General features: G+C 38.2%; 1 long non-coding RNA gene across 3 annotated transcripts; it reads right to left on the bottom strand.

The window, feature by feature from the left end:
- Positions 1–484: 484 nt before the first annotated feature.
- On the bottom strand, positions 485–25704 carry LOC139801827 (uncharacterized). 3 transcript variants are annotated; one of them, XR_011728343.1, is made up of 5 exons: positions 25659–25704; positions 7169–7351; positions 6136–6247; positions 3255–3421; positions 485–1176 (listed from the first exon to the last, which is right to left on the bottom strand). It is a non-coding gene; the product is annotated as an uncharacterized lncRNA (long non-coding RNA). The 3 variants fall into 3 exon arrangements; XR_011728344.1 differs by lacking the exon at positions 25659–25704 and having other exon boundaries at positions 485–900; positions 1013–1176; positions 7169–8334; XR_011728342.1 differs by lacking the exon at positions 25659–25704 and having other exon boundaries at positions 7169–8330.
- Between the last annotated feature and the right edge of the window lie 1938 nt (positions 25705–27642).

Raw genomic sequence — 27642 nt, 5'->3', positions numbered from 1 at the left:
ATACTGCCTATGTTTTGGGGAGGTGAGTCCTGATTACTACAAGAATTCTGTTTTCAACCAAACAGCAAAACTCTGTAATTGTCCAGGGACGTCACAGTCTCGGAGAGTTTGCATTTTTACAAAGCACTAGGTATAAATTACTTCCACAAACAGCAGCCTGGACTCAATGGAACAACACAGTTGTCTGTTATAGCAAATCTGGTGTTCCTGGATTCAAATCTGCTACAGGCATTCTGGATTTTAATTAATATATTGTTTTGTATGCATGAGTATTTCATGGTTTTTTTGTTTTCACACACTGCATTTTTAGTTTAAACAAAGCGTATTCTCTGCATTATTCTCCAAAGCAATTGAATAAATATCACAGACTCTATAGATCTGGTAGCCTCTCCAGTGAACAACGCAGCAGTCATGCTTCACAGCAAAGGGATAACATCCTAGAGTTCAGCTGATAAGAGCAACAATTTACAAAGCAGGAGATCTGTTATGCAGTGAAAGCTTTATTACCATGACTTGATGTTACATCTACAACACATAAGGGTTAATCATTGCAGCAGTTTGCAGCTGGTTTGTGCTCTCAGGGGAGTCATAGCAATAGACTTCTGTGTGTAAGACAAGGTCAGCCTTGCTCTCCCGGGGTCAGCAGGCCACGTGATAACGCAACTCCAAAACTTCGGCTCCGAGGAGACACAGGTGCCAAACCCATTTTGTGGTCTGCTGTAGAGCACTTCTTGTGGTTTTTAGTGTCCTCAATAAAAAAACACATACAGAGCTCTGTGGTATATAATTGGATGGCAAGTTTTCAGAGCTACCCATCAGCACGAGTTTTCTGTGGCAGCAGTGGGTTCGTGAATTTGCTGGGTGCACGGAACATTTCACGGGAGACTTATCCTTAGTGGGCTGAGAAAACAGAGCAGTCAGTGCTGACTTTAAGGGCCAAATCCTGCATAATTTGGTCAGTCTCGTGGTATAAAATGCTCACATGAGTAAAGTGAGCAGAATTTGACTTTACCTTTTACTAATATTTATCTTCTACTGCTACAAGACAACAATAATCAAATCAGAAAAAGTTTAATCCTCAAATGCAGCTTTAATCTTCAAATTGGTTAGCTTATCAGAGAGGTAACATTTATTTTCAAAGACAGGCTGCTCGGGCTGATCAGCTGAAATAGAAACCTGTAAGGAAAAAGATGTAAGTTTATTGGGCAGCGTTGTCTGTATTTATAGTTTCTGCTCAACCCCATATTTCTGGTTTTATATACATGTGTCAAAAATTAATATACAGCAAACTTCACCAACAGTTTTAGGAGATCCTAAAATATAATAAAATCAATAAACCATGTTCTGGCATAAATGTTTCTGTAGCTGAGGGTGGTCAGGTTCAAAGGGCAACATCTGACCATTTCTCTTTCCCACCCTGCTGCAGAGAAAGACCCTCCCCTCAACTTCAAATCACTGGGGAGAGGGTAATTTAAGCTATACTTGATGTACCCTATACATCACTGTCTTCAGGACCAGGTTTAAAATTAAACTCTGATGTACAAAGTTAAACAAAAATGAGATAAAAATTGGCAGGGGTTGAAGAGGGTCAAAGTAGTCAAAACACAAGGTAGACTATTGCTTCTTTTGATTTATGTTATTCTCTGCACTAAAAAAAATAAAATTATAGCTCTTGTGGAGACTTTTTTCATTGAGAATAACGCATTCCTAATTTGTTTTCTATAGACTTACAGGGCATTTGCTTTGGGAGATGGAAGCATTTATTTATTTATTTATTTAGGCAGGGACAGATTATCATCTACTGTTGGCAGAATATTCAAACTATCACTGGATGCAGCAACCTTTGTCACTCAACAGCAAGTTCAAGAGAACAGTATTTTGCCTTCCATTAATGGTTACCTTGCAATGCACACATCTGGAACTTTACACTAGCATAGAGCATAGAGCTCTGCTTTCAGGCAACTCTTCTGCACGCAGCCAATGTGCTATGGTTACATTTGGTAGCAGAAAGAGTGCAGTGAATGTTTCCTTTTGCATGTTATACATGCACATAATGCAGTTACTCTCCAGAAATTCAGTACAGGAAAGATGCCAAACAGCAGATTCTTTTGAAACCAATTCAAGTAAAACCTTGCAGGAAGCTAATTCTTTAGGATACAGTCAACTTTTTCACAAATTACCATTTACATGGTCAGCGTGCAGACTGCAGGCAAAATAATTTGGAATTGTAATCTTTATTTTCTATAATATGCTAATGAAAACAATTCCCTTCCACTGGGATCTGGTGAATTTCTCTGTGCTTCTTCAGTGGGAGGAATAAAAGGGTCCTACTGGCTCAACTGCCAGGCTAATGAGAAAATAAAAAAAAAACCAAGTCATTGGGTGGCTAGCAAATAAAAAATGCTTTTTTAAAGCATGATGCTGTTTATATCTTGAAATATTTTAAAAACCTATTCCACTAATTTCTTCCAAAGGTTTTTAATTTTTCTATCAGAAAGTCCTACTGACTTCATATGGATTCCAGCTGGCTGAAGTGGGACATTCTTGGGCTATATGAGGGCATTAAAGAGTTAAGGCATCTAGACTCTGAAAATGTCTGAACATTGTTTTAAATCTAACAGGAGAAAAACTTATGCTGTCCAGAGAACTATAAATAAAAAGATTTTATAGCACTGTTTCTTTAATATTGACAATGAAGATTCTTTGTTGTTAATTTACTGAAAACCTGTGAGGACCTGTTTGCCATTTTATATGCAGACTTTAGTCTTTCACCAAAGGTCTAAGTGACACGTTGTGTAAAATGCACTTTGTACCTGTGATTTTATAGGACTGACCTGCGTCTGTTCCTTTAATAAACATAATTTGGCAAATAATTTATGTGCTAATTAATAAATAATTCTTCACAAGCATCAGGTTGGAAAGGTGGAAGTCCAGTGGGTATACAAACAGCATATTGTTCTAGTGGATACAGCAAGCAAAAATATGGATCAAATGTTATAACATGTCCACTGCTTGTGACTTTGTGTGCCGGGCCCTCTGGGTCTAACAGCTGTGCAATATTTTATTTGTACTACCCAGTTAGACTTCTTCATGTATCTTTTTTAAAAAAAAAAGCAAAAAAAACCTAACAAACTTTAGGGGTCACATAGAAATCCACTCGTTGTGCACTCTGTAAGCAGATTACATGTAACAGAGCAGAGTGAGCAGCTAGTGGGTTAGGAAAATGTGACCCAAATTTTTCTTATATCCCTTACCCTTTAGGAATCAGGAGAACTAGGAATTAAGGAGATGGTCACAAAGGTCACAAGGAATTGCAGGAGTATTCACAAAGGACATAAACATTAAGAGAGCTGTAGTATCTCAGAATGAGGGTTCAGAGAGAATCAAAGAGCCGGTCCAAGGCTAGTAGCAGCTCAGAAATCTGGTAAAGAAAAAAATACATGAAAAATTTAGGAGGGAGCATATCAACTGTTAGAAATACCAGTAACCCTTTAAAATCATGTGGTTAGCAGGAGTGATGTCTTTCACTGATTTATCCAGGCGGCAATTAGAAGTTCTTCCTTGGGAGAGGTGCACAGCATAGAAAATGAACTGATTGATTCTTGCACCAAGTAGCTGATTATAGATAGCTGGTTCCTTTTACAGATGTTACACTACGTGCATTACGTACACAGTTACCCAGGACTAAGATACATCAGGGGTGCCTCAGCATGTTTGCTCAGTAAGGGCCTAACTCAGAGCTCATCAGAATGGAAAGATTTCCACTGACTGCCCAGGGTTCTGGATTAGGCCTTTTCTATCTATCTGACTGCAAGAGGGATTTCTCCTTCAGCACAGCTGTGAGATGCAGTTTTCTCCATTGCCTTACAGTGCCCTTTTTTACTGTGTAGTATCCTTCCAGAATGGCAGGTACCTATCTACATGTGCAGATTCTCTGAACTACTTCTTATTGACATCTCTGTTTTCACAAAGGAAAGCTCTTACCAGAACTTTCTTCTGAGTGCATGCAGATTTTCAGTACCTTGCTCAAGCCTTTGCAAAGGCACCGCGTTCCAAGCAACAGTAAAGAAGCGAGTATGTAGCTAATAACCCCCCTTCTGAGTAATTTGTATTCATTCAATGAAATTCAGGGTTTGCAGAGGTCCAGTCAAAGGCATAAGCACCATTTAAGCCCAGCTTATTCCTCAAGGCACCTCTGAACTGAATTGGGCCCCATTTTATTAAATTATAATAGAAAGACTGCCATGTCAAGTATACTGATGCTGAAAGACCCAACCTCACAAGACCTCACACAGATAAGTAATCATCACTTATGCTAATAGCACATTTGACTTCCCTGGGATGACACATGAGGATGGACTACTTACTCGACTAAGATTAGTAAGAACAGGCATGTTACACAGAACAAATGACTTATAAATATCCAGCTGCAGCAAAGTGCTGACTCCTATCAGTGAGTGCTGTGAGGGTGAATGAAGGACAGGATATGATCTTTAGAAATCTCACTGAATACTATTATTGAACTAGTGACAGTTTTGCAGATTTTTAGCCTCTAATAAACTTCAGCTTTGCCTCTTCAGTGAGACACTTCTCTTCACTGTGTTTGTGTTTTGCTTTCCTCTTCTTTTACCATAATATAATAATCCTTTCTATTTTTAGTATTTCTTCCTCAGTATTTTCAAACAAAATGTTTTGGATTGTATTTAAGCAACAGCCACAAAGCCACAAGTGCTTCTATTTAACTTAGGAGCAGACTGCTTGGTAGCATCTCTACTGCTTGGTAGCATCTCTACACTGCCCTGCCAACGTTCCTCCCCTCTGCCCTGCTGGGATCAGTGCAGTTTCTGTGCTCATTTAGTCATTGGCTTCCCCTTTTCAAAGCTGCAATAAGGGCATGATACAGCCATTTTCTTTGATAAAATGCCTAACTTTTAGGACTCTGTTTGATACAATATTTTTTTTAATGCAGGTCACAGATTTTGGCCCTTATGCTCTCTAGTGCCTTTGAAAGCACCCTAGAAAGGGAAAAATCTTTATGTCTAACCTGACACAGTTTCACTTATTTGTTCTTGAATTCTTTGTAGTCTAATTTTCAGTTCCCTACTTTTTTTCCACTAATTAAAAAAGTATTTTGTTGCAAAAGTACAGTAGGCCTCCCCAGTTTTCCTATCCTGATCAGATTTTTAGAGCAGTTGTGTTTTGTTTGTTTGTTTTTTCTTTTACCAGTGAATGTAGAAGCTTTATCTGAAAGTGATGTAGTAGCAGCCACTGCTGGCTTGCTTCTAGGAAGATTATGAATCTGGAATTAACTTGTTTCTGAGACCTGGAGAAACAAAGAATAGGGAAAAATGTTTGTGCTGCATGCATAATCATTGGTATAAATGTACCCAACACCAAAATCCCTAATACTACAACCTATTTACAAATTTACTCCACTTTTGCTTGACCTGTAATGTAGAGAACTGCATAAATGTCACAAAATAAAAAAAAAGAAATTTCATAGCATTAGTAATACTCTCAAATGAATATTTTCCTGTTTCCTGGGGGCTTCTAACTCAGCTGTAAGGATTGCTCTGTGTGTGCCTGTGTGTTTTGCCAGTCACAGAAGTAAAATAAAATGCCCTAATTTCTGCAACTTTGCTTTCATTGCACTGTAAAGCACTAAAAGCAGAAACAGTTTCCTGAAGAACTCCTCCAAAGCAGGCCCTTGAACAAGATGACTGTTTCTAATAAGCAACAGCTGTCGTTGTGGTTTTACTAGTCAAATGATTCATGTCTTTTGCTCAGAAATGATAAGTGGAACAAATGTTTACTTAGATATGTAACAGAGGAACAATTGAAAAATAGTACACTGTCAAATAGAAATATTTTCCTGTTATCTGATCCTTGACAATTAGTCTGAACTGTTTTTTACTCAAAAGGCAATGTTGTAGTGGTGCACAGTTAGAAGGGTAAGAATTTAGCTCATGGATTTCTGTAAAGCAAATTCATCAGCCTGGTTTGCAAATGTCTGCAGCAGCCCAGCAGATCTGAGGGGGACACAAGCACTTCTGTGGGAACTGCTACCCCCAACCTCATTCCTGGCAGTCTCCCCTCCTATCTTTGGTCACTTTGAAAGAAAGACAATGAACTTACCTTTTCCACTTGTTTCTGCTATGGCTGCTGGGAATATTGAGGTGCTCCTCTGCTGCTTGGTCCTCAGAGAATACTCTCTGTTGGCTTCTGCTTCCCCAGGATTTTACAGGGTCTGCCGAGAGAAAAAGATTAAATGAGGAAAAGTATTCTAAAGCAGGAGATTCCAGGCTGTGTTCAAGGACAAAAAGATTACATTACCCTTTAGATGTTGGGAAGGAGAACCTAACAGACCCTTGATGTATCTCTGCTGAGCCTGGAAGCTGCTGCAGTCAGAGAGATTTGACACCACTGTGGCATCACAGGACTAGAGGTAAAGTTTTATTAAGTGCCAGAGGAAGCAGCGGTAGAGTAACTTTTATGAGCCTAAGAAGACAGCATCAAAAAATGGTGTCTTCTGTCTTTGAAGCAGGGATAAGCATGGACGGCATGGATAAGGCCAAGGGAGCCTTGGGATGTGTGCAAATGGTACCAGTCTACATCTATAACTAATTTGAATTTACAGTGATGCTTGCCAGTGGAATAGGGTTTTAATCCACTTTTATTTTGCGTAGATTCTGGACTTTGTTTCTGTTTCAGAACTCTCTTTTCAGTATTACTGTACTGTGTTGCATGGAAAGACTGTCAGAGCTTCAGTTTTCCATCTGCAAAATGGGGGCAATATTTCCTTTCTCCCTGCCTCTATTTAGCTTACAAGGCTCCTGGGACTAGAAATCTTTTATTGTGTGTTTCTGTATTGTCTCGTACAACAAGACCCTGATCTCAGCTGAAGCCCGTAAGTATCACTGAAATATAAGTAGATAATAATAAAAAGATGATTTTGACACAAAATAGAATTTTATATTCTGGAGAGTGAAATAAAATATGTACTAAAGTTGACTAAAGTGTAACCATGAGATCAAATGATAAAATTCTTCTGGCAACAAAGAGTTGACACAAATTTGTGAGATTAAACTGAACCAACTCAACAGAGGCTTGTTCTGGTGGTTTATTCATCTAAAGTGTATGAAAAAAGTAAGCGAGATGATCAAATTACCCTCACAGCATGGATTTTGACATGGATGTAGACTAACGGAGTCACCGGAGGACTGAGCAGGTGCGTTGTTCTAATTATACCTCAGTCTTGGGAGGAAGGAGCAAACTTCCCGGTTGCTTCCCTGGTGGAGCTAAGGTGTTATCAGCCATCAGCAAATGAGAGGGGAGAGCAAGGACAGGGCACCTGATGGGAGAAAGAGGAGGAGGCAAAGAGAGCAGATTCATAATGTTATCCATCTTTTAAAAATGTATCCACATATGTCTGGATGCCACTTCTGGCACTCATTTCTCCTGTCTCTGAGTAACCCTTCCTTATGGGGAGGCACACAAAATACTTCCTTAACATTTTCTGGTTTATGGTCCTGGAGCGAGCTATCTGGTTAAATATAACAGTTTATTTGTTTATTAATTAATCAACAACAGGCACACTAGGAGTTACAATCCAAACAGTCCCCCACACAGGTTTTTATCACCATGTACTACACCCCTAGGGAAATACACATCTTTTTTTTTTCAGGAACATAAATGGACATTTCTATAAATTGCAACTACTTGGGTGCATGTAATATGCAATATTATTCATCTTTGTATTCCAGGTGAATCCAGACTAGACTACCAGCCTCTGGGGGAGTCTGCTTCACATAATTATCAGTATTCAAAGAATGATTGTAGATGTTGTAGCTTAACAGCAGGTGAATGGTCCTTATCTGAATATTAAATAAAGTGCAACTGGATTTCTAGGTTATCTCTGGCTAAATGTTTGCAAAGTCATTAGAGAAAGCACGCAGCTATAATCTCAACCACTCTTCTTCTTACAAAGGATTTCCACTTTTGTTTTTAATTCCTTTACAGGATGAATCTTCCCTTCCTATGCACACAATATTGTCCCTTGATTGGACTACTAGAAACATCAAGGAAGCTGCCTTGTAAGAAGTACATAGACTCTTTTTTTCTTACCTTTTTAAAAAAATCCTGAACAACAAAAGAAACCTAGGGAAGAGTGACAAAGAGAAAGATTTATTATTTCCTCCAAGGACTATCAGAGCACTGAGTGTTGGGAAAAGGCTCTTTAGTAAACTGCTTCTTTGTCCTCCCCCAAGTTCTGGGAACTTTAGCTTTACATTCAGTTTCCCCATTGCATGATCTGAGAGAAGCTTTATGTGTTTATTCAGTAAAAATCTTTTACTACTGTTTTTAAATGGGGGATTTAATGCAGTCGAACACTGTTTTAGTAGCTCGATAGTGGATGCTATGTGAATATAGGAGATAGCAGTTACAAGAAAATTAATAGCAACAAAGAAAAAGAACAAAATCACCCCTGCTGAGCAGAGGGGAACACCTCAGAACCAGCATAGGAAAATTACCAGAGATAAAGGAAGAAGAATTACTGTGGGATTACATTACATCAGATTTTTGAGGCACAATTCATGCTTTCTGAGCCATTTTGAAAAAGAATTTTAAAGACAGGCATACTCTACATCAAGGTAGCTACGATACCAGCTGCATCCTATGGCAGGCACCACAAAAGCCTTACACCTACTAAGGCCTGGATCAGTGGCAAAGCATGTTATCTCAATAATTTTATTTAAATTGAATATAAAGAACTGAATATAACTGATATAACTGAATATCAAAATGAATATTATTTAATGGATTATTTAAAAAAAACCCAAAAACTAAAACCAAAAAACCCAAACTGAAGCCATCACTATAATAAGCCATATACTGTTTATTTTAATGCAGTTTCTGATTTATTTCAAGCTGTAACGCATGCTGAATTTTCAGCATGACATAGGCTATCATCTTTAGTTTTCAAGCACTATACTCTCATTGCTGCTGTTTCAGGCTTCTACAGACTCAGGCAGATGTTACTACAGCTGTCTACAAGGCCTTCTGCTTGTCTTTGCAGAAATGCCAAACAGAAACATTTACTTAAAAAGGAAGGAGGGAAGCACACTGAGCACAATTTTGTGTTTAGCTCTGATTTATCCAGCAAGCCACACAGTCTCAGGGACTAGGAAATACAAGAGACTCTGTTTCTACATGCCCAAGTCCTGTTTCTTTCAGTAACAAGAAAAGGAAAACTTTTCTAGCATGTGAGCACTTCTGTGTACTTTTACTTAAAATAATGTAAGAATGTAAATCTCTTCACCTTTGGAAGTGCACAGATTCACACTTGTCCATCAAGAATTTGATATTCAGGTCTCTGACCAGTTTCAAACAATATTTGGATGTGGGAGGGCTGACCAGAGCAGCCAGAATACATGCTAGCTGGAATCTGAGGCTGATGGGTATGGGTTCCATCCCAGGTATCAGCTCTTGACCAGCAGGTGCTGCCATGCACACAAGAGGACAGCTTTCTGAGACACGTCAGTAGCTTTCACAGAATCATAGAGTGGTTTTGGTTGGAAGGGACCTTAAATATTCTCTATTTCCACCCCCCTGCATGGGTAGGGACACCTCCCACTAGACCAGGTTGCTCCAAGCCCTGTCCAGCCTGGCCTTGAACACTTCCAGCAAGGAGGCATCACAGCTTCCCTGGGCAACATGTCCCAGTGATTTTTTCAGCTGTATTGGATATGATCCTGTGGTTTTGGTCTCTTAAGAATATCTGTGATTTGTCAGTTTTTAAGTAGGTACAGACTAACACATCCCCAGAACTGAAGACTGAAATTCAAGCTCTATGTTATATACTGCAGTAGGTATTTTACAATCCTATAATATTTATATTAGGAATGTAGCTGCTTCCAAGTCTGTAGTACATAACTGTCTGTCACATTTCTGATGGAAGAAGATTATGTAGTTACAACCTGTGTTTTGTCTGCTTGGTTCTGGTCCAGAAGTGAGAAGCAGTGGCAATGCCTTTTCAGGTCCCCTTGGGCAGAGCCCCTGACAGGTCTGTAGGACCTGGTGCTCTGCCATCCCTGCAGCCTGCAAGGTAGGTTTGGGCAGGAGATGCAGGGAGGGAAGACTGACTGACATCCTGAATTTACAACCCACCAGGCAGCCCAGCTGAGCCACGGGGAATTCTTATAAACTGGACCAGCTTTTGTAACACAGTGGGGTGAGCCCTGATCCAAAGTACTGAACCAGTGGTTCTTCCTTGGCTCCTATTGAGTATGTGCCCAGATGATTACTGCCCTCAGCCTTTTTGATAAGGTCAGGAAGGGGTCCACAGCAGGTAAATTACTGTCAGCCATAGAAAAATTCCTATACAGGAGAAGGTGTGAGTTATGCAAATATCTACTTTATAAAACTGTTATGTGGATTGGGAGAAAAACAAAAAAGCCACTTAAAAATTTGCTCCAAATTTGGCCACAGTATAGTTTTGTTAGTTCAAAGAAATGGAGCTAACTTTATTGTTATTTGTGTTTGGATCAAAGAAAATTATGAAAATAAACATTAGGCAGAATGATAATCAACACTGGGAAAGAAATGTTTACTAAAGATTTTATTCTGTGTTCTCTTACCAGCATTAATAATATTTTCTCTTTCTAAAGTTTTCTTGCTTCCTTCAAAGAGATTGATTTCAGTAGAAAGAACAAACATATGCAAATAAACTGAATGATGTTATACCCCCTGCCCCTATCCCCCCAAACTGCATCAGATAATTCCATATTGTTAGTCTGCATTACATTTTTATCAGTTTTTTGTCTTAATCAGATATGAAGCTCTTGCAGTACATCTCTAGAACTGGGCTGTGACCCTGATGTGACTCTACAGCACAGAAGCAGCCTTAACCCTGCTGTAATCTAATAGTTCAAATTTAACGGATTTGTTTTTTCAGTAGAAATAATGGCTTCCTGTCACAAAACAGAGCCACGGATTACATGTCTGATAAATGGCTTTGGCATGATTTTTTCACGTAACATACAATTAACAGGGCTTTTCATAAGATTCATGGCTTAAGGATTGGGTGAAAGCACTAATAAGTTCATTAATATGCATATTATTAAAAAAAAAAAAAAAAAAAAAAGCTACATTTCTAGTAGTGCTTTTAAAAAAAATAATACTTTGCCTAGAAAGAGCTCACCTATGCTTTTCGTTGTTAATTTAGCCTCCAAACACTATACTGAAATTATTACCACTGAGTGCTGATGCATTTTTTTCATGAGGCATATAATTATAATTGATAACCCAAAATGTAAATAGGGTAATTTTGATTTTATGAAGTACCACCGACACAGATACTGAAAATTTCCACATTATAGCTATAATTGTGTTTTGCAAAGCCGTAATCCCTGAAACTTTATCAACTGATAATACAGAAGAGCTGAACAATACATAAGGAGATACAGAGTTATTCTATGGGTAGTATTATATATTTGGAAGGAGGTTACTATTTTAGTTTGGTTTTGCAATCACAGTTCAGAATCACTCGTGCTGTCTTTGCTGGTTATGCTCAAGCCCACCCAACCACCAGCCTTACACTGCTGTGTGTCGCTAACTCCTAGCATGTACAATGAGGTAATCATCACCTTGTAGTTCATTGGTGTGAATGCTGGTCAGATGGCCTGTATTTTATTAACAGAAATAGTGTCACAAGTCAAATACATGCTTGGGGTCAGTGAGCAAATACAAAAGAAGATTAGAGGAACAAAAAAATGTGACTGGAGGGGTAAAATCCCACTGGGGGTTAATCGAGCAGAAATGTATCAAAGAATGTAAACTACCCTTTCTTTTGTTATTCATCATACAGGATGTAGTTCCTATGTCCTGCTGATTCCAGTTAGATAGAGCATCATCTCCAGAATGCTGTCTTTTAATGATCTCTTTGCACAGAGCCTTACAGAGGGACTTCCAATAGTACTACTACTTACTGCTATTACTACTGCTACTATTGCTAAAATAATAAGTATTAAAACCACCTAGCATATATATGTATATATAAATTACAAAGAGTTGTTTCACTTACTGTGCAAAGACTGCCTAAGAAAAAATAAAAGAAAAATAGCATTCAGTTTCACCTTTCTGGGTTTCTCTTTTACCTCAAAGACAAGAAGACCAGAGCAAGAATTAACATCACAACCGTATTGACTGAGCTCCCACTCGCAAATTAAATTAATTAACAAAAATATTTCTGAAGAGATGGTATTGTGTTGCTGTAGTTTTAGTTTTCCTGAGAGTGTCCTTCCAAAAGACAGAACAACCAAAAAGCAGTCAGCACCCCTGATCTACTCAGGAAGTTCTGGACTTGGTGCAAATGGCAGCAGTCAAACAGGGTAGGACGCAAGTAGGCAGCAGTCAAGAAAAATCACAGGGTACTTACCAAGCAACAGCTGATTTTCTCTTCTGATACATGTTCGTTGCTCTTTCTGTGACAAGAAGCAGAATATTCTGCCTTATTTGAACAATGTACATTTGTCTAATTCTTGAAAATCCCAGCAGAGAGATTCCTTTTTCATCAATTTCCATTTATTATACTTGTAGCTACATATTGTAATATGGATTCTTCTATCCATGTGTACTGCACATCTATAGACTTTATGTTTTCACACATCACATGAAAAGCATATTTCAAAACTATTGCATTACCATGTGCTAGAATAATATTGCTATGGGAATACAGACACATTATCAAAAGCACTGTATAAAGCAAGGAAGTGAGAGTCAAGAAGGAAGGAATCCTCAGTCTATGACTACGTGCCTCTGACTTACTGTGCAATTTAATGATGTTTCTTAATCTTATTTTGGCATAATTTATATATAAAATGAGCAATATGTCCTTCTGCAAGGCTAAAATAAATGTTAACTGGCTCAATCATGCCTTTTGAGAGCAAAATTGGGATTTTTGTCATCAATGCCAAACCAGTCTGAGAGACTGTAAATCTTTTAAGTTCCAAAGACATTATATTGATGGAAATTTCAGGGCCAGATACAAACTGGTAAACTACTGAAGGACTACTGAGAGACAACATGCTGAAAATGTAAGCATTCCTTGAACTGAAAATGGAGGCTTCTGTCATTACCTATGAAGCCACTTATACATTTTCCCATAAAATTTATTTTCATGCATTTTATACCTCCTTCAGGAGCATATATATTTGATCCTGCATCTTGTAGAAAAGTATATATCTGACTTACATATATTGTCCCTTAAGTTTAAAACTTAAGTGCTTAAGTGTTTTGCTGGATTAGGTTACACAGCATTTTGTAGGACTGAACCTTCATGGAGCCACATCCAGGATTTTCCTCCTCTTTGAATGAAGGGTGCTGTGATGGTGTGTACAGTGCCAAGCTGTGGACACTCTCATAAAGATTTCCTTACAGACCTAATCTTAAAAATGACCTATCTCCCCCAGCTCTGCTGGCAGACAGTATTTTCCCAATGGTCCAGGTGTAGAAGACCTTGTTAAAACCAGAGCTTTTACACAACTGCCTCAAAGTTAGTGGGCTGGAAATCACACATTTTAGAAATATTTTCTGAAGGATTTTACCGTATTTTCTGCCTTTAAATCTGTTTAACGTTGCATGCTTGTTTTGTCTTCTAGTGTTGCTTGATTTAGAAGGTTTTTAGAAAACACAAATTATCACAGAGTTGATTTAGACATATGTATATAATAATAATATGTGTTTAATACACAAGACTATAAAAAACCCCACAATCCTTTTATAAGTCCATTGACATGCCATTAATATATTCCTAAAAAGTCATGAGATTAATGTATCTTTCCAGGGTTTACATTGCAGTCACTTGAGTCTGTTCTATGGAAAAGTACTTTTCTAGCTTAGTGTAAAAACACTACTTAGAAGAGTTAACTTTTTAATAGTGTGGCCAAAATATTTTAAGAAGTAATACTTTATGAAACATAGTTAATTGCCTTTGCATCTGTATTATGTGGAGGAGACATACAATATACTTTGGATAGCATTGCTGAGATGTATTAAGGTTTACATAATTCCAACGTTGCATTACTACTTAGAGGCTTGTGAATAAGAATTTTACTACAGTCACAACATATACACTGAGCTCTTCTAGTAAGTTGATCACTCAAATAAAAGGAAAGGAACGGTTTTGATCTGTGAAGAAGATGGGCAAAAAGTAAGCCTGCTCATCTTCACTCTGAATTAGAGAAAAAATGAAATCTGATCTATCAAATTGCAGAACTGCTTGTGTTTCAGTGGCGATTTATCAAGTCTTTAATAGTCAAAGCTTCCAATGAGTAAAAACTTCTTAGGCTTTCTAACTTCTTTTCTACTTATTATTTTACTTTTTTTATTCTTCATGACATTTGTTCAGAAGCAAGAAAGCAACATAGTTTCTTAAGAATTCTCTCTTACTAGAACTGATGAAATGGAGTCTAATACCACTAATGTTATTGTTCTCACGCTGGTGTAAAACCAACACAGAATCCCACCTTAAGATATCTTAACTTTTGTACCTGATCTCATAGACAGCCCTGGGTATCAGCAACAGGCCATAGCAGCACCACCCCTGAAGGGAACATTGCTCCTTTCAGGTTTGGAGCACTGTACATGGTTCTGCTGTCAGTTCCATCACCCTGCCCACTGCTGTCAGTGCCACAGCTCTGCCTGTGGTGACCCCTCCAGCCCCAGCTCGGGTGCCTCCCACCCTGTGAGGAGCAATTAGGAAGCTTTCTCTGTGCTCCAGCCACCACGACTGCTGCAATTTGTTTTTATGGGGGATATAAAAGGTCTCTCTGCTTCCTCCCTCAGCATCAGATGGGTGGGAGGGTCTATCCCAAGGTGATGAACCCAGCTTCATGATTAAGTCCCAATTTTTCTGGGGAAGGTGTGCCCTGTGTTCCTAAGACAAAGGAGACATGAGGGTATTTAGCACCCTGTGGGCCCACCACAGAAGTGCATCTGAAATACACGTAAGGCTGTCTTGTTTTGAAAAGTTTACCTTGGCAAGTCCAGAGTACAAAGAGAAGCATTTAAGACTGCAGATCTAAACTTGCATGTTGTTATTGCTAAACATTAAACCCTAAGGTCAGAATTCAGAATTCCCACAGTCAACCACTCTGCCTCAAAATACATCAGTGCATTTTTGCTAAATGGAAACCACGCTCACATCATATCTTATCATAATGTCACAAAACACATAAAATTACAAATCAGTTTTAAGGCAAAATACATGACAGCAAAATATAAGTACACAAAAACTACATTAAATATCAGTCTTCATTTGTCTCTACCACTTCAGCTTACCTCTCAGTTTAAAACTACTCACTGCAGTGCACAGCTTGAGGTAGTCTAAGATCCATTTTAGAGTGGACTGAAATATAAATGACAGTTCGCACTACACATGAACATAGACAACTGTATAAAATATTTAAATAAAGACAGAAAAGAACAGAGGAAACCAACAGAGCCTTTGGCAGACCCAGCCTTTGGGAATTTAGCAGCTTGAGATTCATTGCAAATTTCATCTTTAATGTTATTTTTAGTCCAATATTTTGTAGCACTCAGAAGTAAATCTTTGTGTGCTGTCTCTCCTCCTGCTTGTGCTGCTTCCTTTTCCAATCTCCCTTCTTTTTTCTTTTTAAAGACACCTAATATATTTCCAATACAACTCATTTGTGATATATTTTGTGATATTTGTTAAAGTTATTCTGTTTCTTCCTGCAGTTCAGTGAAGACTGAAGAAACACTGTTGTTTCTTTTAAAGTGCTGAATATTGATTGCCATAACTGAATGTAAACAAGCCCCCCCCCTGCAGTCTTTGTGCTACCACACCTTGTGTTGCATTACATTCTCTTACACTAACTTTGATTCTTTGGTCAGAGTCAACCTCTTTTTTTAACCTCTCATCACTGCTCTAAGTACTGCCACAAACAGTGCATTTTTTAACAGAACAGGTTTTATTTTATCCCGGAATCCATTCTTTGTTTCTTTGTAGAGAAATCTGATCGGAATTATGCAAAATAACACAGAACTAGAAGATGGTGCAAAGAGGACATGTGAATAACCAGTGTCTGCAGGAAGATGGAAACATTGCTTCTGCCTCACGTCACTTCTTAACCCCCTCTGTCCTGCACAGCTTGAAATATGGGAGACTGAGGAAATTACCAGATCATTTTGCACTGCACACAGGACCAGCCCCACCAGCTCCCATGGGGCCACCTATCCCATTGGTGTGCCATACAAGCTGGTACAACTCTTGACTCCTTTACCTCCACAGAGACAAAGAGTCTAAGAAACTAGAAGTGTGGGCATACAAGTGGATTACCACTGGTCAAAGCAGGGTGTGAAACAGCAGCATGTCAGCTGCCCCAAAGCATGCATCCATACACATGGTTTCACTCAACACCAATTGCAAGATAGCTTAGATGCAAGTGCAAAAGAAACAGTAATATTTACATCAAATACTGGGGAAGTGGCATGTGAACATGACAATTACTAATTTCTGAGAAACTGTGTTCACACAATAGCCAACCCTTTGTATATATCTGTCCATGCTCAAGTGTCTTGTTCAGATTTGAGTCCTATTTTTTCTTCATTGACTTGCCAGACCTTTTGCCTTCCTCCTGTTGCAGAGGACTCGTGGAACATACTCCCCCATGCCTATACTTACAGTTGTGCCACAGATCCTGGCATTAGGAATAGACTGTTTCACATCCCAGGGAACTGCCAACAGCACTGTGATGTGACATGAGAAAGGAACAATATAGGAGAAATAAAAAAAGGGTACTTATCTGTGCAGTATGAACACCATAAGACTACTTTTCCTTTAATTAATTCTAATTTCATTAGGCTGCCGGTGAAGTTTGAAATTTTTCCTTTTTTCCAGGAAAAGATTTTTCTAGAGGAGGAGCACAACATTGCCTGATCATAAGGGTTTAAAATTGCAAGAGAGTTTTTTTAATTTCAAAAATCCTTATTTCTAAGGATTATTTAGAAATCATCCTTATTTCTAACACATAGAGCCAGTTCCCCAGTTCCCACAAACAGAGGGCTAGGAGCCACAATTAAATGATCAGGCATCAGTCCTAAAGCAAACAAAAGTAGTGGTTTATCCTTACAGTGCATAATGAAATTATGGGACTCATAGCCACAGGATGGTGTGGAGGTCAAAAGTGTAAATGGACCATAAAAGGGATTACATGAAATCATGCAAGTGAAATCCATCACTAGCTACTAAACATGATGAGCAAGATCCAGGCTTCAAATCAAAATGTCTGTGATTGTGATTCCTTAGAGGGCAGAAGCACACATGGGAAGAAGAATAGCTCTATATGAGTGATATATATGAGTTCATACACTTTTCCCCGGGCATTTCCTTGTTCTCACTCTCAAAGAGAAGACACTGGCCTACATGGACATTTTGCCTGACTCGTGATGGCAGCTATTGCATCTTCTAAAGTCTGCAAAAACCTACCTTGCATTTTTTGTAACACTGTGTGTTTTAGAATGTTTTCCCTTTTAAATTCAGATAATTAGAAAAAACTCTGTAAAAAGCCAGACAAAGAGCAAAAAGAAACAAAAGATACCTAGAAAAGACGGAGATTCAGAGTTCAGAATGTTTTCTGGGAAAACCATGTTTAGCCATATAGCTGTGCTTCAGGATCTCATTCTGCACTAAAAAAAATATTTCCACCCAATGACTGCAAAAAAGGAAGTTAACAATAGAGAGGACTATGCACTGTCCACCTTCCTAAGTCTGCTAAGGGACTGAAGGATGCCTGACTGTTGAGAACCCTTTTGTAAATCTGAAACAGGTCCCTGTAGCCCCTGCAATGCTGGGACCACTGCTCGCTGTTGCTTTCACTGCACTGAATCATTTGGGGCTCTCCCTTTCTGTGTGAGTCAGGTCTTGAAAACTGAGACTCCTCCAGCCTGTAGGATTCCTGAGCACCTGCCCCATTAACCCAGTTTCCATATTTGTCTAATGACAACCACAAGTAATGACCCGACTCAAGTCGTGTCAATATTCTGCCAAAAACTACCATTCTGCCCTCTTAGCCACCTCATCCCACCCACCCATAGGTTATGGAACTGTGGGATGGTTGCCAGAGAAATGCAATAAAAAGTAGGAAATGACATATACAAATAAAATTCACTTACCTAAAAGCCTTGTACGTCAGATTTTTCTGTGCTGCCTCCTCCCCCATCATCCACTCTTTTTCTTTCAACATTCTTTTTTTCTCTCTTTTTGTTTCCTCTTCCTTTGCTGCCCTTTTTCTTCACATGTTCTACTTTCTTTGGGCTTGGAGGTTTTTTGCCTCTCTTTATGCCCTACCTTTTGTTTTGTTTTGTTTTTTGGTTTCTGAAAATGAATAAATGAAAATGCTTTCATAATTTTTCCTTGCTTTAGAGCCACTAAACCATTATGGTGTCACTTCATTATTTTGGCTTCCTGTTCCCAGTTTTTTCTGTCCCTACTTTCATGGTTTTCTACCTTTTTTCTGGCCTTCCTCCATAGCAATCATTCCTTCATGCAAGTCTTTCCTCTTCAGTGACTTCATCTGCTCTTTCTCATTGTGCGGAGCTCCTGTTACCTCCCAGTGTAGTCTGAAATGATCCAAATTTTCAGGTGGATTTATTGGGTTTCTGAAATTCTGATGGGGTGTAATGATCATCCTAAATATGTAAGGGAATACTGATCTCTTCTGATGGAAAGTTTCTGGATGCCCCAACATGGCTTCAGGAAGAAGCAGAGACATGAAACGGAGAGGAGCAGAATCCCATCCCAGTTGCCAGGGGGAAATATCTCCTGTTGCTTAACTCTGTCCAAGCCACTTATTTCACTTTTATTTCTTTGACCTTCCAAATATTCTAAGTCATTACCTACTGATCCTTACAGCATCCATCCCTAAAATCTGGAACTTTATCCTCACGGATGCCCCTCCTGCCAAGAGGACACAACATTAGGAATAGCACTCTCTGTTCCAGCTTGGAGTTGCTGCCTTTTCCTGATACTTAAAACCACTCTGAAGTGATGTGAGCTGATCCAAGCAGCAAAGTGTGCTGCTCTAATTGCTGCATGATGTGATTGGACTGCACTTGCTGCAAGAGAGCTGTAAGGCTGCACGTGAGGCTGGCTTGTGTTGAGCTGCTGTCCCTTACAGCTTTGCAGGGTCATGCTCAGACACACAGTCACTGGGCACACACATTCTTCAAGGTCTAAATATGCTAGAAACCATTTGACACATTTTAATTAATCCCTATACTTCTTCATTCCTGTTAGGCACAAGTGCATTCAAGACTTAAAGAGAAAAACAGTATTTCAGCTTTGTGAGACAAGATGGTGAAAAAATGGAGGCAGCACTATCTATATTTTCTATGCTAAGAGTTGAGAGAATATGGGATTAGGACTAAAATAACATCGAGAGACTGGGAAAGAGCCTACAGAATTTTATGCTGTAAACATTATTCTTGAAACAGTCTTTTTGTGTTTCTGTTCTTCACCTTTTTTAACAGCACAATTACCCATGACAATCATTTGAACAGTTTTTCTTTAAATTGCACAAGATGCCTCAATGAAATATCATCCACAGTTCAGACAACAAAAAATATCCCCATTTTGGAGTCCTTTCCCTATTTATATTAATTATCAGTTTTTCTATGGAAGAATTGTACAATATAGGGAGTTTTTTGTTGTTCACAATAGGTCATTCATTAAAGAAAATACTGGGAAATTATTTTCTGTGTCAGTGGATACAGGATGCCATATGGGAGGTGAAAAAATTAACAGAAATCAGACTGAAAAGAATTAATAAAGACATTAAATTAGTTTCACTTGTGGAAACCAGACAAATACTTTAAAAATCCTAGACCTGTCAGGCTATAATAACTGGCACATTGTACATTAATGCAGGTGATGCAGTTACTCACAGGAGCAGTCAGTGCCTTCCTCCTTCAGGTCCTCAGTGATTCACTCTCACATTTCCCCCAGGAAATGTTCTCCATGCTCTCCTGCATCTCCAGAGCTGTCTGCACCCCCTCCAGCCCTGGGCTCACCAGCACCACATGGATGTTCTTTGCCATTTCCTCCTGCAGCTTTTCCCAGCTGTCTCCTTACTGGCAGTTGTCCATGCTTCTCATTTCTGTTTTCAGTTTTCTGCTTCCTTTATTCCAAGGTGCTTCCTAACAAACTCTGTAGTAGACTCCCCTCCTTCAGTCCAAAACCAACAGGTTGATGAGAAAACCTCTCTTGAAATGGGAGACCGTCTACTCTGACTCCAGTTCCAGGGTAACCTAAAATTCATCATTCTGGGGTAAGGTGGATGGATGGGTTAAGTTAGAAGGGGGATGCCTACATCAGCAGATAAGGAAATCACAACAATATAGTGATAAATATGTTAAGATGTATATGGCCATATGCCAATTTTTTCCCCTCATAAATAGGACTCCTGTTTACCAAATGTTCAATTTTGGTTATGTCACTATAAAAACCAAGCAGCTGGTAATTCAGGCTTGATTAGCAGGTCTCCAGTTTTGATTAGTAAATTACTGTAGTAATCAAGGTTAATTCTCATTTCAGAGCTATGCCACAGATTTTGTTGCTTCCAGAGAACTGGATTTACAGCTCTGGAGAAGGAATACTTTAATAAATATTACAAAAATAACCAGAATTTGAAAAGTAGATACAAACGTTTTTTGAAATATGGGGAAACAGAGAGCAACACTGTTAAAAACTGAAATGGTTAATGTCCTAGGAATAAAATTCCAAGCTGCAATTTTGCAAAAGATTTCCACATAATACATGCAGAGATTGCATTAATTCTTTTTACCTAGTGTTTCTATTTCTGTTTTTAAAAATTGTTTTCTTTGGATCTTCATCTTTCATTTTAAAAGAAAAAAAAATATACAGAGAGGCTTAAAAAAAAGCCTAAGAGACCATTATTAGTATAAAGATAAACAGTAGAATGGATTCTAGCTGAGCCAGAAAACATCACTGTAGAATTTACATAAAATTTAGTTTTCAACCATACATATTGCATATCCAGTTCCAGCTCATCTCATAATGAATATTCAAGCTTTCAAATGACCCACATGTCCCATAAGTGAGCAAGAGTCCCCAAAAGTCATCATTGTTGTAGAAGAGGCACAACATTAAAAACACTGATAATTCTTTAGGGATTCCATGAATCATTTACTAAATCTTTAGCCTGCAAATCCAGTGATTATTTGAGCCATACAAACTGCTATATGGTTTCTAATTAGGATAATATTATTTTTCAGTCACAGTTCTGGGTAAGATTTTGTGTATCTCTCTCAAATCACTTTTTTATAATTAGAGATTAAAATACTAGATTTTAAAAGTTTTTAAAGTTTTGGATTACCTGCTCAGTACTGCATGGTTTCCTCAGATAGGAAAGCATCATCAATTTTCAGATATACCATAGTATTCCACTCAAAATATTTAGATAACTTTTTCGCCAATAACACAGAAGTAATTGTCTGAAGAAGACCCAAAATACATGAACATAGAAGCACATTATGAAGACTACAGTAGACACTGAATTTGATATGAATTTATACATATCCTATATCCTTAGGAAAAAAAAACCAAAACACAACTATCCCAAAGCCCCTTTTCTAGAGAAATATGCTATGTCCTTTTGTAAAAGGCTAGGAAAGAAGGTGGACTTTACTTCCTGTGTCCATACTTACACTTTACTCCATAGCAGCAATTTTGCTGCATGGCTAAGAGCACTTTTGTTGTGCCTTAGGAAACATTTGGGGGCGTTGAATCAGACCAGGATCAACTGTGCTTCTAATTCAGCATCTTGTTCCAGATGACAGCAAACAGAAAGTGATCCAGAAGGCTTCTTCCTAGTGCTAGAAAGTCAATAGCTGTTTTGTGGTCTGAAGCAATGAGTTTCTTATCCTTCCTGCATTTTTCTCTCTATAAGGAGCTCCTTTAGTTAGCTCTACATTAGCTCTTAAAAACCTGATGTATGAACATTTATTTAAGATTAAACCTTAGCTAAAACCATAATCAATTTTATCAGAAATTAAGCATACACAGAATGGATTTACTAAGTATATTAAGGACTTGTCTCATTTGCACATATCAACAACCTAAGAAGCCCCACGCTTTGCAAGAGAAGAGGCAAAAATAAACTTTCAGGCAGAAAGCCTGTAAAATGAATATTATAACTCTGGGAAAATTGTACATGGCTTTTCTAGTCTGTCATATACATGCAAGACAAGAGTCACCTGGGGAAGGAAGGGGTGGAGTGTAGGGGGAAGAAATTACAACCAAGCCATTGCATTAATAGGGGACTTCCACAGATTTTTGGCTCATCTCCAGTAGTACAACAGCTCCTTGAATCCGGCAGATTTTACTCACTGTTTTTGCACATGTTTTTATTTTTGGCTTTGGCTTTCCTTTCCTTTGCAGTTCTTCCAAGCTACATGGGAGGAAGCACACAGCTGTCGTTCCTCAAGAACAGTACAGGAGACAGTGGCCTCCAGAACCATCTCTCCCACCAGCAGCTATGATGCAGGCTTGTACAAATAGCTTCAGATTGTTCCCAAGCAACATCCTTGGCCAAACTGATCGTTTCCCCAATACTTTGGTGAATTATAACTAGCAGCTTAGGGCGAAGTTTGCAATATGGATGAAGCTATAGTTGAGGATATTAACAAAATTCAGAAAAAACCTCAAAACTACAGCCCCCAGAAGACTGCTTTGTATTGTTCTAGTGGGAGATAAAAGCTCTGAATGGGAAGTAACAGCTACCTCTGGACCTCCTGGGAAAAGACAGGGTGGCATACAACTGATCCTGCTGGTTATTCAGCTGACCTCTCAGAAATCAACACGAAGGAAATATGACCAGGGAGTCCCTGAAATCTTGTTATCCCTGGTAGAACAGCAGTTCTCTTAAAAGCAGCCTGGCCTAGTGTAAATGAGAGGAGTCATAAGGTTTCTGGAAAGGTATTTATTTTATCCACAGGTAGGATTGCATCACTGAATGTGATAGTCTCTATTTAAGGTGATTAATAATATGTTATGTTGCCTGTTTTGAATAAAGACTATAGGCCAACTCCTGCTCTGGCTCAACTCCCACAGAAGTCAATTGTTTAGCCTGAAAAATAGATTACAGGATGTGGCTATAATTTATGCATATAAAAATACAGAGGATTTTCCTTTAGAAGCAGTAATTCTTATTTATGTGCACTGCAGTAGTGCCCAGAACCCAAGATTCTCTGTGCAGGACAGTATCTAAATGCACAGGAAATACAGGCATGGTCCCTACCCCAAAGAGTCTTTAATCTAAGCAAAAGACAAGAGACAGCAAACAGATGGGGAGAGGGGCAGAAATGACAAGGTAACTGGGAGATAATTATGATCACTATGCAGTCACAGCACATCAGCTGCTTAACCACTATCATTTTTTCTTAAGGTGTCACAGCAGAGGAGAGTTTTAAGGGAGGATGTGAAAAAGGGCATGTGTAGTAACCTGGCAGATTTTTATAGGAGTGGACCCTCACAGGAGAAAACAAAAATGAATATGGTTCAAAATTTAAAGACATTGGTGATGAAATCTTTTGTGGATGGTGGACGCACATTGATCTGTCAGTACCTCGTGGATGTGACAGGGACAAACAGGACGGGGAGAGCCTTAAAACATCCTGAGGATGTTTTTAACTACAGGGGAAAAGAAGGAGTCTATGAATGAGTACATGATCTAAGAGGGAGGTGATATACTAAATTTGAAAATGAACCCCTGCAAAAGTGTCAGACAATTGGGCAAGATATCCATCTGCCAAAGTAACTGAGACTCAGTGCTGGGGTTCAGATAAATGTTTGAGTTGTGCTGGTCCAAAGGCCAGGTGGAATACAATAAACAGAAGATTTGTCCTGGCAAGCACAAGAGAAAGATGTAGAAAGACAATGTCTAGGAAGAACTGGGTCTAACACCTGAGATGGTGGTGCTACTATTGTGCTCACACCTTTCTTTTTGTTTTGCAAAATATTGTTGGCATGGAGAATCCCTCTACTTGAAAAGGGGAGCACTTCTGAAACTGCTTGCATCTGACAAAGCAGAAACCTTTTGGTGCATGAGTAAAGTACATGAGAAAGTGAGAAAAACAGATGACAAAAAGAACAAAAACTTATCTTCAAAGGTTTTACTTGGTTTTTTTCTTTGTCTTCTGTCCCTGCTCCTGCCCTCCATCCCTCCTCTCTCTCCTCATTAGTAATTTTTATTACTATTTTTCCAAGCTCCTAGTTCAATAAACCAATGAAAAAACCCCCTAATTTTGATTGCCAGACATGTATGCTCCGTTGCTGTGTGCCATAGTGGAAAATGAATATAGGAAACTTAGGCATGGAACTGCTCACCCGTAGTTGTAGGAATAACTTTTTGAAAGCCTGAGCATTTGCAGCTCCAGTCTTACTGTGAACAAAAATAGCAAGAACAGTATGCATACTACTGCAAAGCAATTTATATACTATAAATATGTTTAGGTGGTATCTAAATTACTGCCAGAGCTTTGACCTTGATTACAAATGATCATAAAGTAAAGAATACTTTGAAGTGTCCCAAATTGTAGATCAAAATGCTTATGTATTCATCATTTTGACTAAGATCCAGCCAAGATTTTGTTGGCTAATAAAGACTGTAAATTAAATAGAAAACAGGCCTGGTAAAGAGAGGTCATGGCTGCTTTTTTTAATGCTTACAGTCCTTTAGGGCAGGATGTCTGTGCTGCTTTAATTGTTCAGAGTTTCACTTTCTGCCATGGGAGCTGCAAATATGCAAGCCTCTGTCTCATAATGCTGCAATATAAACCTCCATTTAAACTTGATGGATCCCTTCTCATTGGAGTTTGATTTTTCAAGCACTTTTGTGATGTTCTTTTTTATGAGCAGTGTGAATAAATACGATAGGGATATTAACTAGCAAATAGGCTGAACTTAAAAGTATCAGTTTAGGAAAAAACACCAAAATTCTCCTTTAAAAAACACCAAAACAAACATGCAAAACATTAAATAAATTTTTCTTATTCTAATGAGAAATTTCTCCTAATCTTCCTGCCAGTCATCATTTCACCGATGCACATACAAACTATCCACGAGCTGATGGGCAAAATGCAAAAGTGAGGTAAATTTCAGTCTTTTGCTATTCTGATTCTTCTCCCAGTTTGTAAATCAGTGACCACTTAATGAACAGAGTCTAACTTTTGGGAAGCTTGGATGCTTTCCTGATATTCCTTCTCACAGTCCACATGGAGATGCATGACAGCCACCTTTGAACAAGCTCTCAGGCTGTGTTTCACAGTGTGCAAACAGACTGTTGCATATTTGATTGATCCTTGATTTACCCATTGCTGGTAGTGATGTTATGGGCAGTGCTTTGCCTTTTCCAGTGAGCAGCCTTCAGTTGTTAAAGGATTGCTTCCAGTGAATCAAGTAAATAGAAAGCCTGGGATACCACTCAAAGGAAACATCTTTGGGGACTGTGGGCTTAAAATACAGGACTAATTCCCACTTCTAATCTTGCTGGAAAGTTGCTATCTACCCAGAATCTAAATGGTTTATATATTCAAGTAAGAAAATTATCAGGACTCACCACAGAGCAGGACCTTGGATGGCCTCTGATTCTGTCATTAGTTTGCCTGAAAAGAGTGAAGAATTAAAATTTACAAAGCACTTTATGAATTTTTAGTATCTTGGTGAAAAAAAGGTGATTATGAGAGAAAAGTGAACTGTTATGATAGCCATGCAAAGGGTATAAAAGGAAGGGTGAAAAATGGGAAAAGATGGAATGGATTGTGTGCTACCTGGGAAAACACCCCATCATTATTTAGACTAAATTAAAATTTGAATTGTGCAAGAATCATACTACTTTAAAGTACATATTTCTCAGGACTAGTGCAGAGATTAATTAAGCCTTTAATAATTAGGGAGTGGCTATATTACTTTGTAAAAGGTAATCTTTTGTGGAATGATAGTGCAGCATAAAATAGACAATAACCTGAAGTTTCATTATAGCACAGGTCCTCTCTAAAATTCACATTGCTCCTAACAATTTTTTTTCCTCTTTTTAAGCTGGGTTGACCAGATTCTGATTTTAGTTGCACCATTGTAAATCTGGAATAATAGTTCTAAACGCCATTGAGTTGATAAGAATTTCATAATTTTGTAAAAATAAAAAAAATTGAAGTCACAAATGAGACATTATGTTCCCTGTGGTTTGCTCTGTGCTATTTCTTTGTCTCCTTTGTCACTTACTCGTTCTCAGCCTCAGTACTTATTTTATTTCAACCTCTCCTACCTATTCCTGCTGTTATTTTTTATGTCTTTAGGTAGGTAGTTAACTGGCAGAAGGAAAAAAAGCCACACAGCAATATAACTGCATATAGTGTTATCCAGACCATCATGCCTCCTTTTCTTGGTTACCTCAATGTCATTATGAAACATGCTACATATTTATTATTTAAACAATACTAAACAGTAGAAAAAAGAACACTGCATTTTCTGTGAGGTTTTAATCTATTACAAAATCCTACAAACAGAAAAAAGGAGCAGTTAAATGAGTATCTTAATTCACTTGCTTTTACTCTAACAAACATCAGCAGGACTTTTAAATCAGGCCTGTGGAACAAAGCATTCCAGTGTCATTTTTACATTAGTGATTGCAGTTGATGTCATTTTCACAAAACAAAATTATAACCAAAATGGATATTTCAGGTCAAAGTGTCACAAAGAGTATATAGATACATTTCCATCAATAAATCTGCCCTCTTCCTGCCCTGACATAACTGTTCAACCCTTTGTGATTGACGTTTTTACCACTAAATTATACTATGTCTGCTTCTAGAAGAAATGTCTCCATTACAAAATTAGCTAACCATCAACATAACATAAAATAACTTCAACATGGTGTCATTTCACAAGAATATTGATTCTCACAGACTTACTGGATTAAATCCTGGTTTCCCATAAAAGAAGTAGCCATTATGTCTTTGGGAGACAGAGAAATATATATTGTGGAAATATGTACACTGGGTGATTAAAACTTCATTGCTGAGCTAAGAAGCATAGGATTTTGTCCTGTGGCAATATGAAATAAAGAAAATGGACAAGATATTCATATGAAATATACATATGAATAAGGTTAAAAAACAGCTACTATTCTGTCATTTTATTTTCCGTGGCTGGAGGATACTTCTGAGTATTGGTTGCACTAGGAAAACTCATCTGTTCTGGTTTGACTACTGAATCTGTCAAATTGTTTTAAAGACCTTGTGCATATAACTTTTCCTTTCTTCAGTTTCTTCACCTTTAGTGCTAACAGAATTCCTCACAGGATCTTGTGAGCTTATAATTAACTAATACCTGAAAAGCCTTTGAAGTTCTTAGATTAGCAATACTATTTAAGAGCAAATAATCATGATACACTGTTGTAGTTTCTTCCCACATCAAAACTGCAGAAAGGAAAACTAATTAGAGAATATATTTTTTTATCACCATCTCTACTTCATTTTTATGCAGTTTCCCTATATTTAGTATTAAAATTAGAGTGGGCTAAACTCATTCTGGGTACAAATTCC

Source organism: Heliangelus exortis, chromosome 13 (assembly GCF_036169615.1).
Source record: "Heliangelus exortis chromosome 13, bHelExo1.hap1, whole genome shotgun sequence".
NCBI classification, from domain to species: Eukaryota; Metazoa; Chordata; class Aves; order Apodiformes; family Trochilidae; genus Heliangelus; species Heliangelus exortis.
The sequence above is the reverse complement of the archived record's forward strand: the minus strand, read 5'-3'. Positions and strand labels throughout refer to the sequence as shown.